Source organism: Otolemur garnettii, unplaced genomic scaffold (genome assembly GCF_000181295.1).
Source record: "Otolemur garnettii isolate 467f Iridium unplaced genomic scaffold, OtoGar3 scaffold00004, whole genome shotgun sequence".
NCBI classification, from domain to species: domain Eukaryota; kingdom Metazoa; phylum Chordata; class Mammalia; order Primates; family Galagidae; genus Otolemur; species Otolemur garnettii.
In genome coordinates this window covers 4,294,002-4,304,939 of record NW_003852399.1, presented here as the reverse complement: position 1 = coordinate 4,304,939, position 10,938 = coordinate 4,294,002, and the positions used below count along the sequence as shown (strand labels likewise).

The window sequence follows — 10,938 nt, the reverse complement described above, 5'->3', positions numbered from 1 at the left end:
TGGAAATGCTTCCTCTGCTCAGCCATGTTCTTCAAGGACTCCGTGCTTATATGTATTAGTATTTATAGCCTAATTGATTATTTTTACAAGAAAGAGGCCTGGTTGAGTGAGGAGCCTTTCAGCTGAGTCAGAGACCTATTGCAAAGTATCATCAATGCAAACAAATAAATAGATATTAATTGGCTTTACATAGTATAATTAAATTTCACACATCAACCAGAATCACTTTTACTTTTCCAAAATCTGTGCCCTACTGCAGTCCTTTCTTTATGCATGTCCTGGTCTGGCCAGGACTGTTCTTGTCCTTTTGTCCTCCAGCAATTACAAATAGTGCTTCTTTGACTCTCATTAGTGCCCTAGAATTTGCAATAAATTATATGGTCACCTACTTAATGGCATTCTGGTCAGATCTGATATCTTCTTGGTAACTTTCAAGGACTAAGATTTAGTCCTCTCTGTTCAAAATCTTTTTTCTCTTATTTTTCCCGAGTCCCCCGAGCACAGGATCTTTCATGTGCTCATTCCTCTGTCCCATCCCTGCTTCTCTCCACTTAGGAATGGGAAGGGAAAGAAAGAAAGAGGTATTTCCTTCTATGGTTGCTCATAGGATTTTTTAATGACTTTTTTCACTTGATTATTGCTATTATACTGAATTGCAGTTCCTTCTATGTCACAGAAGTATAAACACTGGTTCTCTTTGGGGGATACATCTAAATTATATTTTGGGGGGAGGTTCCTGGGTTCCTCCATCTCTGAATCAGCTTCCTTGTAAGAGGCCTGGTTGAGGCTCAAGCTCTTCCAACCTCAGCATACAGTCTTGCTGAGTAGGGCTTTGCTCACCTGCTGTGCAGCCCACTTGGAGGATACTGGCAAAATAGCTTAAGTCCCACACCTGCCTGTGAAGATGCTGTCTCTTCAAATGAAGATGGTGAGGGGTCCCCTTGGCTCAATATAATACATTATTTGGCTTTCTAGGATTTTCCCTTTCTTAATATTTCAGCGGCAATAGTCTCTCTGCAGATCAGAAATTTAGAAATGTCCTTAAAACCGATCGTCATCAGATCCTGTGCAAGTGAGTAGTGGTGGTGGTGGGAACATTGTGTTTTGTGTAATTCCATCTTATAGGAAGAAGGTTAGGGGCTGAGACTAGCTGAAAGTTCTCCCCCTTTCATGAGTAGAAATAAGAAATTGTTTTTTTTTTGGCTAGGTGTGGTGGCTCTTGCTTATAATCCTATCACTCTTGGAGACCAAGGCAAGTAGGAGTTTGAGGCCAGCCTTAGTAAGAGCAAGACCTCATCTCTACTCTATCCCAACTTCTTGGGAGGCTGAGGCAGGAAGATCACTTGAACCAAAGAGTATGAGGTTGCCTTGAGCTAGACTGACTCCATGGCTGTCTAGCCTGGGGCAACAGAGTAAGACTCTATTAAATAAAAGTAAATTCTTTGTTCTTTCAAAAGACAAACTTTCTAAAGGTGTACCTGACACCTCCACCTCTCTGGTATCTTAAAGAAAGGAAAAGGGTACCATTAAAGGGGGATGTATTGCACTCCAGTGCTTCCAGGTGGCTGAGGGGGTGCTTTGTTCCCTGGCTCCCCACATTTGGTTCTTCACCATTGGTCCTCACTGTTGGTGCCATCACAATTCATGGAGAATAGAGAAATTTCTCCTTTCATTTTTCATACTACCCTCTTACAAACTCACAGCACTGATGGGCCACCAGGTAGCTGGCTTTGTATTACAGTGTGCCAGGGGCCTGTTTCTCCATATGATTGGAGAGAAGGCACATGACCGTGGCTGTTCCAGGCTTATATCATTGCAGTTATCAACCCAAAGTGAACAACCTTTTCTATTAACTAATTAATACACAAGACCCCAGGGAAAATTTATTATTTGTCCTGTATAATCACATAGCCATGCTGTTTAAACACATGGCCACAGTGATAAGGTGCTTGACTAGCTGGACTGAAGCTGTGTGCTTATGTCTGCAACAGGAGTGGGGAGGTTACTGTGATTGAAAGCCCTCTACCCCCACCAAAATTCATATGGCTATTTTAAATAGGAGAGTAGCCGTGACCCCAAGTGACAAGGATAGTAACCTAAAGAAGAACAGAAGAAAGACAAGTAGCTCCAATTTAGGCCATTTTAGACCAGCCAGTCACTTGACTATCTACTAGCTGATTATAGATCCAGGAGTGAGCCTTTCTGAGATCAGAAGAGACCCCAGAAACCACCCAGGTGAACACAGCTTAATATTTTTCAACCCACAGACTTGTGTGTTTTATAGCTGGTGTTTGTTTTGGAATGGTTTGTTACTCAGCAATAGCTAACTAATACAAGCACCAAGGTAGAGCAGTTCAGCACAATTGCTTTATAAATTGCATTGAACTCTTGCTCATTAGTAGAAAAGATAGCATGGTAACAACAGTTAAGCTCTACTGAAATAATAACAGCACTAAAGGATAATAAATTTAATAATGCAGACATTCTGGAAGTGTTGATAGGTGCATAGAGATATCAATACAATACCTTGATTGTATTCTAGTAAGACACTAAGCAGAGGATCCTGTTAAACTGTGTCCATATTCTTGATTCATAAAAATTGTGAAATAGAAAATATGTATTTTTAAAAACTGCTTATTTTGTGATAATTTGTTATGCAATAATTGAAAACTAATACACACTTAGAGGTTGTATCTCAGTTTCCTAATCTGTAAAATGGGAATGATAATGTCATGGGAATCTGGGAGAATAAAATGTAATACTCTAAGAATTATAGTTAGTATAGTGCATATCTATAATAAGCACTCAGGAAGCATTAGCTACCATATTCAGCTGAACTCACTATTGTATTTTAGCAGTTAACACAGTGTACACCTTTATAAGCACTCAGGACATAGATTTAGAAAGCAAGGGATGGATGAGGAGTGAGGTTTTTTTAAGAGAGACAGAATCTCACTTTATCACTCTCGGTAGAGTGTGCTGGCATCACAGCTCACAGCAACCTCCAGCTCTTGGGCTTAGGTGACTCTCTGGCTTCAGTTTCCCGAGTAGCTGGGACTACAGGGACCTGCCACAACTCTTGGCTATTTTTTTGTTGCAGTTTGGCCAGGGCTGGGTTTGAACCTGCCTCCCTTGGTATATGAGGCTGGTGCCCTACTCACTGAGCCACAGGCACTGCCCCAGGAGTGAGTGTTTTAAAGAAATGAATGGATGATGAACTGCTACCCAAGAGACTCAATTCACATTTATTTAAAAAGTCACAGCTTTTAAAATTTAAGCTTGTCAGTGCCAGTGGTCTAAATAGTCCAAGGGGACAGGGCTCACATGACACCAGTTTTGTTCCCCGGCATCCAACATGAGTGAAGACTTAGGTGCTCAGATGTAGCACCTGCTTTTCTCCCCACAGGGACCCACACCTGGAAACTTCCAGCCTAGAAGGACACTCAGGACTCAACTTTTCTTACTCTTGTCTTCTTTGTTTGCATTCACTTTGTTTCCTTGCTGTGCTGCTAACTCCCTGGTTAACTGAAAACCGACATTTCCCTCCTCTCCTCTGTGTCCCCAGATGCCTGAGCCCTAGGCGGTGTGGAAAGGATATGCTTGCTGAGCAGGAGGTACAAATTAACCATGTAAAATATAATTATTTCCCCCTGGATCAGATAGGGGGAGGAGGAACAGAAGGTATGTTTGTGGTGCTGAGTTTCACTTAAACTCTGAGAATATGATCCAGACAAGAACAGTGAAATGATGCCTATTTAATAAATATTACGAACTGTTAGAGGCCAGGCATCCTAGCACTCTGGGAGGTTCAGGCCGGTGGATCACAGGACCTTTGGAGTTTGAGACCATTCTGAGCAAGAGCGAGGCTGTAAAAATAGTCAGGCAATGTGCCAGGCACCTATAGTCCCAGCTACTTGGGAGGCTGAGGCAACAGGATCACTTGAGCCCAAGAGATTGAAGTTGCTGTGACCTGTGAGGCCAGGTTAAGCACTGCAGCAGGCTGGGCATTTCAGAGCATACAGAGAAGTTCTGGAGCTTTGTGAGTTTTTCTTTTTTCTTTCTTTTTTTTTCTTTTTCTTTTTTTTTTTTTTTGAGACAGAGCCTCAAGCTATCGCACTGGGTAGAGTGCCATAGCATCACAGCTCACAGCAACCTCCAACTCCTGGGCTCAAGCGAGTCTCCTGCCTCAGCCTCCCAAGTAGCTGGGACTACAGGCACCCGCCACAACGCCTGGCCATTTTTTGGTTGCAGCCATCATTGTTGTTTGGTGGGCCCGGGCTGGGGATTCGAACCCGCCACCTTAGGTGTATGTGGCTGGCGCCTTAGCCACTTGAGCCACAGGCGCCGAGCCATGTGCATTTTTCTTTTAATGAGGCCCAACTTTCCCCTACTCATGAGAGGTCAGAGGTCCGGGGGACGATTTTAGCTCCAATTCTTATTCTGCAGGAGCATCTGGGACCTCTGCAGACTACGTAATGATATGACACACAGTAAAGAGGGTTACCTGAGTAAATGAAGGTAAACATGCTCTGAAGACCTTTTTTGTTGTTTTTGAGACAGTCTCACTTTGTCATCTTTTGTATAGTGTCATGGCATCATAGCTCACGATGACATCAAACTCTTGGGCTCAAGTGATTTTCTTTCTTTTTTTAATTAAATAATAGCTGTGTACATTAATGCAGTCATGGGATACAATGTGCTGGTTTTATATACAATTTGAAATATTTTCATCAAACTGGTTAACATAGCCTTCATGGCATTTTCTTGAGATACTTTGCTAAGAAGAATACGTTCCAGCTCCATCTATGTAAACATGAAAGAGGCAAAATCTCCATCTTTCTTTAAGGCTACATAATATTCCATGGTGTACATATACCACAATTTATTGATCCATTCATTTGTCCATGGGCACTTGGGCTTCTTCCATGACTTAGCAATTATGAATTGGGCTACAATAAACATTCTGGTACAAATATCTTTGTTATAGTGTGATTTTTGGTCTTCGGATATATACCTAGTAGAGGAATTGTAGGATCAAATGGCCAAAAGCAGAGATGTTGGTGTGGATGTGGAGAAGAGGGAACACTTCTGGTGGGAATCTTTCCTTTTGGAAAGATGTTTGGAGAACACTTAGAGAACTCAAGTGATTTTCTTGCTGCAGCCTCCCAAGTAGCTGAGACTACAGGCAACCGCCACAACACCCAGCTATCTGAAAACTTGTAAAATGTTACCTTTTGATGGGTCCTTTCCTCTCTCTGGAATTCAATCCTTAATGATACAACCTGGAGGTAGTCTGAATCTAGCTGCCCTCCAAGCAGGGGCCACTTCAGGACATAGCAGGGAGGATTTAGGGTTGGTAAGGAGGCCAGACTCTACTCCTCCCAAAATTTATAATCAAAGAAGCTGAGCCCTACTTGAATATATTTTACATAATTAGCTTGCTGATGAAATTTATTTTGTAGAGACTGATCTAAAAAAAATGAAAGTCACTACACTGGTTAGTGGCTTCTTTCTCATGGAGCCTCAGCAGACTCTTCTTCATTCCCTGGGATCCATGTGATTGAATCCAGGAGGTAGACAAGAAAGTGTGGAGAAGACCAAGGTGGCCACACTCTGGCCTCAAGGTCATGGAAGGTGGGGCCAGAATATAAAGGCTGGAGACTAACTTGCTACTGACCATCCACATTGTCATTGTTCATCCTTAACTTCTTTTGGTTTGCCCAATGTCTATCTCCAGGGTCTCAGTTTCCCCAGGAGTATCTAATATAACACTGGCTTCCTATGAATAATGCTCCAGCACAGTGTCCTGTACCTGGTCAGCACAAGAAACAGGTGGGATTTTCTTCCATACTGTGCCTCTTGCTAGCTGTGTTATTACATACCAACTCCTGCTGGTCTGGAGAGTACAAGCAGGTATTAAAAAGCATTCAGAAATGCTTGGACACAGGACACTTTGAATATATATGTATAACCCTGCTTTGCTATGCTGACTTACGAAATACATCAAAGAGTACTCCAACTGTGGTGCCTATTGAAAAAGAGGAACAGGTAAGCTCCCCTGGGCATCAGAAAGAGGGGACTAATGGCTATGTCTTTGCTCCTATCCAGCAGGTTTATGCATTTGGCATTTAGCCTTTGCTTTTTACGTGGTATTTATCACTGCAATTAAGTTGAGGCAGAAACATTTGGGATGGCTTTGGCTAAGAAGTCATCTGGGCCTTATCATTTTTAAGTTGTAGGAACTGAGCACAAGAATTGTGCCTTCTTGTTGATTTTGGGAGGGCAGGACTTGCTATTCAGGTAAGGCTTGCCCTGCACAAATAGGAGAAGAGTAAGACTCTGTGATACTAATAAGAATTTCCCCAAGATAAGAGCCAAAATCCTCACAATTCCAAAACCCTTCTCACTGTCCACTGCACAGGGGAGTAAAGGACTGAAATAGTATTCATTAATTGATAGTCTTCATTGAAGGTCTTCTATGTGATGGGAATTCACTGTGTCATCTTAATTCTCTCATGTGACAGAATTTCTTACTTCCTATGTGATAGAAAATATTATTCCCATTTTGTCTAAAAGAGCAATAGACATCTACAATCATCCAAGATTTTTGCTTATAGCTTAGGGGGGTTAGTGAAGACTTTTCATGTATAGACAAAGGCCTGGATTTTTTAGGGTAACTAGGAATTAATATGTTGAGGAGGGTGGAGAACCATACTATGTAAACTTAAAGAGCCTTGCATATAAAAGATGTTGTCAAATGACATAGTGTTTCAAGGAGAGAGCAAAGTATTCTATTAAAAGGTCCTAATAGGCTGGGCATGGTGGCTTGTGGCTATAATCTAGCTCTTTGGGAAGCTAAGGTGGGAAGATCACTTGAGGCTGGGAGTTCAAGACTAGCCTGGGTAACATAGCAAGAAATCATCTCTACAAAAAATTAAATAAAAAACAATTAGTTGTGCATGGTGGTGCACACCCATCCCAGCAATTTGGGAGGCTGAGGTGGGAGTATTGCTTAAGCCCAGGAGTTTGAGGTTGCAGTAAACTATGATGGTATCACTTCACTCCATCCTGTGTAACAGAGTAAGACCTTATCACTTAAAACAAACCAAAAGGCTTCCTTATTCAAAAGTTTTGGTATCTTGGTCTAACAAGTCTATTCATTTGCTTTTAATGTCATTACCTTTGTCTACCTGTTTTTCTCCCTTTCAAGGCATGATGTGCTGCGCTCAACTGCTCACATGACATGAGGCAACAGTGTCAGGAAAAGCAGAAAACATTCACAAGATGAAGCTAATATTTTATCAGCTCTGGCTGTTTGTCAATGTTATAAATCCAGATGCAGGATTTTACTGTTCATAGATCTGTAAAGAAATAATCCCTTTGGTATAGAGAGTCCTACAATCTTCAAAGCATTGATAGTTGACTGGAAACTATTTGGAGGACTGATCTGTCTGTTTAGTTTGCAAGTCTTTGATCAGTAGCCTTCCAGATGTCCCGGATTGTACTAAGTGTGTGTATGGGTGGGGGAATGTGTGAGAAGATGAGAAAAAGGCATTTAAAAGAAAAAGGCAATTCCAATTGAATAGTGTGTGCATGTGGTATTTTTTTCTCCATCCTTAAGATACTTCACTTAGAAAAATGGTCTCCAGTTCCATCTAGATTGTTGCAAAACAATTGTTGCAAAAGGTAATAATTCACTTTTATGACTGAGTAGTACTCCATGGTACACATATACCACATTTTTAAAATAAATGTACTCACTATTAAATCTGAACTAAGCTATGAGCCCTCATGTGCGCAGGTGGAAGTAAAACTCAGTGGAAGCCAAGCTGGTAGGAGGGGAGGAAGGGATGGGTGAAACCACACCTAACACTTATGATGTACACTATCATGGTGTATAGTGTATACATATAAGTGATGGGAGCACTTATAACTTTGAATCAAGCACTATAGCATTTCAAGTAACAAAACATTTGTCTTATTCTGAAATAAAAACAAATAAAAATTAAAAAAGAAATAATTAAAAGAAAAAGGCAACCACTTCCCTGGCTCCACTGGCTCCTGGTTTCCCGCCTACTGTCCTCATCATTCTTTGTCAGTCTTTCATGCTTCTTTTTCAGCACCCACCTAAGATGTTGCAGCTCTGGGAAGACGTCATTCTTGGACCTTTTTCTATTCTAATTCTAAACTCTGATGACTTCAAAAGAATAGCCCTCCATGGGTACAAGAAAAAAGAAGAGAACTCTCCTCTTCTTCCCACTGTCCATTCCTATCTGCTCTGTGGGCTCATTCTTCTCTGACTTGTGCATGAAGGCCAGGGTCAGTCCCAAGATTCTTCTGAAGTCTTCTAATAGTTACTAGTCTCCTCACCACTATTTAGTCATAAAAATCTCATTGGGGAGTGATTGACATGGCCAGTGGTACTAATTAGTACTCCATAGATTATTTGATGTGAAAACTTTTCCCTTCCTCTCAACACATTCCTCCTTCATGGTGGAAGTCGACTTGGGAAAGAGTTACCATCTTCCCTCCTTTACCACTGGCACTACTCTCTCAACACCTGCTCACTCCATGATTTGTGATCAAGCTTTTCACCCTTTTTTCTCTGCATAGCTGAAGGAGAAAAGATCAAAGAAATAGAGAAAGATCTTACCTGTATTTTACTGATGCACAGCTTGGCATTAGCATTCTCTAGATAGGATTTATATTCAATGTTGATTTTCTTGTGAGGTATGTCCATGGGTTCCTGGAAGCTTCCCTCACTGGAACTATACAACAGTGCTTCCTGTAGCTTGGTGATGATCTCTGGCTGGCCACCCTGAGCTGTTCTGCTGCCCCTTTTCTCTTTTTGACATCATATCACCCCTCTGAGTAGTCTTTTTAGAAAGGATCTTGGTAGGGTATAATATCTCTTTCTCCGAAAGACAGAATCTTTGCTGTTATGCTTGGTGGAAGTATAGCTAACTCCCTCTGCATCTCAATCTCTCTCTATCCTAATGCATCGGGCTGATTGCAGAGATTCTAACCTTGAAATTCCTGAGGTCTGCGTCCTGGTGCCCTCTAAACTCTAAAGGGTACCTATTAAACTCTGAGTGGTTTATTTGAAGTTTCTCTTACTTCTGGACTGGGGGGGGGGTTGTATACTCTTCCTCCCCCCGCCAAAAAAAAAACTACAATAACTTTCTCCTAAGGAAATTCTCTCTCTGAGAGTTTTCAACCTCAATTCTCTTATATCTAAAAAGGGATATTAGATTTGGTTTTGAAAACAATCTTTTGGAAATTGCTTTGCAATTCCCTGCCTAGGTGACCTCTCACCTTGCTTTGGGATATGAATATGAATAATTGGCACCTTTTGTTCTGGGTCACAGTTGAAATGAGACAGAACAAATCTTGATGTAAAATCCTAACATACTCTTCCTCCATAAATTCATCCACTCTAATTGTCTAGTGTCATGAGTACCCTGAAAAATACAAAGTCAGCACTTTCTTATTCTAGGGCAGGTTAACCCTGGTTATGGCATATCAGGAATCTTGGGTGGGAGGAGCTCCCTAGAAGGAAGCAGTTCTTCCCTCCACTGCCTTGAGCTAACGTGGTCAAGTTAATGGCAGGACACAGAACTCACTCATATGCTGAATCCCCTGCCCGTCTCCTTTGCTTGCACCCCTGGTTTGTCAGGGCATGGAAAGAAGCTCTTTTGCAGACCAATCAGGTCATGTGTAATAGCAAAGTTCTGCCTCTGTGGATTGGCAATGTAAGGACAAGATAAATAAACACAAGCATAAAGATTTGCCCTAATTTTGTTTTAATTGTTATCTTCAGTTATGTATGGTATTTTCTTCTTATTGTACCCATTATTAGCCTAATCATTAAAAAATTTGTTGTACCTCTACTTTATGAGCCCTAGACCCAGATATCTTACTGCCTAGGGGAAAATTCTATTTAGATATTACAAAGTTCCAAAGTACCTCAAATTTAACATGAATAAAATGGAAATTATGATTTCCCTCTTCTATATATATATATACATATATATGTTTTTGACACATTATAATTTATTCAGATAACAGTCTAATCACACATGGTCCACTCAAACAATAAGTGAAATGTAATCATATGTTAAAGCTTGGTCTTCAAACATTATAGCCAATAATGCCATGCTTGCCTGTGATCTCACTGATATAAAACCACATCCACACCTCAGTGGCCACAAAACCATTCAGCACAGGTTCCTTAACTGTGAGCTGTTTGAAGCTACCAGTTTGAACACCATTAACTGTTTTTTTCAGGCTCTGAATAGCTCTAGGGATCTCAGCAGGGGTTGGAAGAACAGCAACTAGCTAAACCTTGGTATAGTACCAAAATGTGGCTAGTCGAGGCTTTGAATAAGTCACAGCAGAGTTCACCAGCACCAGGGCCTTCTGTGCAAGGTTACGGACAAATTGAACCACAGTGTTAGGATGGGAAGTCCATTGCCCCAACAGCAGGCTGAATGTCATACCCTAAATGACCCATAGAAGGACCCATAGCCTATCACTGAATAGTCTCACTATCCATCTCATTCCCTACACCAAAATTCTGAACCTCAACTTTAATGTGTTTAATTAACGTTTTCCCTGTCTATCCTAGAACTAATTTGCTGTCCAACTCTGATCAACCTGGCCTTCAGATCTGTTGAGCATCTGTCTCCTTTTTCTCTTTCTAACAACTCTTCATTTCATAGTATCATTTCCCTTGGAAAACTGCATCAGCATCTTTCTTAACTGACTTCACTCCATTTAGTCTCAGCTACCCGTAGCTCATTTTTCACAGAGCCAATATTTTAATCATTTTGAATCATGTCTCCTACTTAAACTTTTCACCATTATATAAGGTGATGATCTTAGAGTCACAGAGTTGGCATCCCATGTATGTAAAAGATAATTCTTGGGGGTATGGAA

The 10,938-nt window shown here is 41.1% G+C and overlaps 1 pseudogene; it reads right to left on the bottom strand.

Moving 5' to 3' along the window:
• Nucleotides 1-10,131: 10,131 nt before the first annotated feature.
• Nucleotides 10,132-10,497, bottom strand: LOC100943602 (annotated as a pseudogene).
• Between the last annotated feature and the right edge of the window lie 441 nt (nucleotides 10,498-10,938).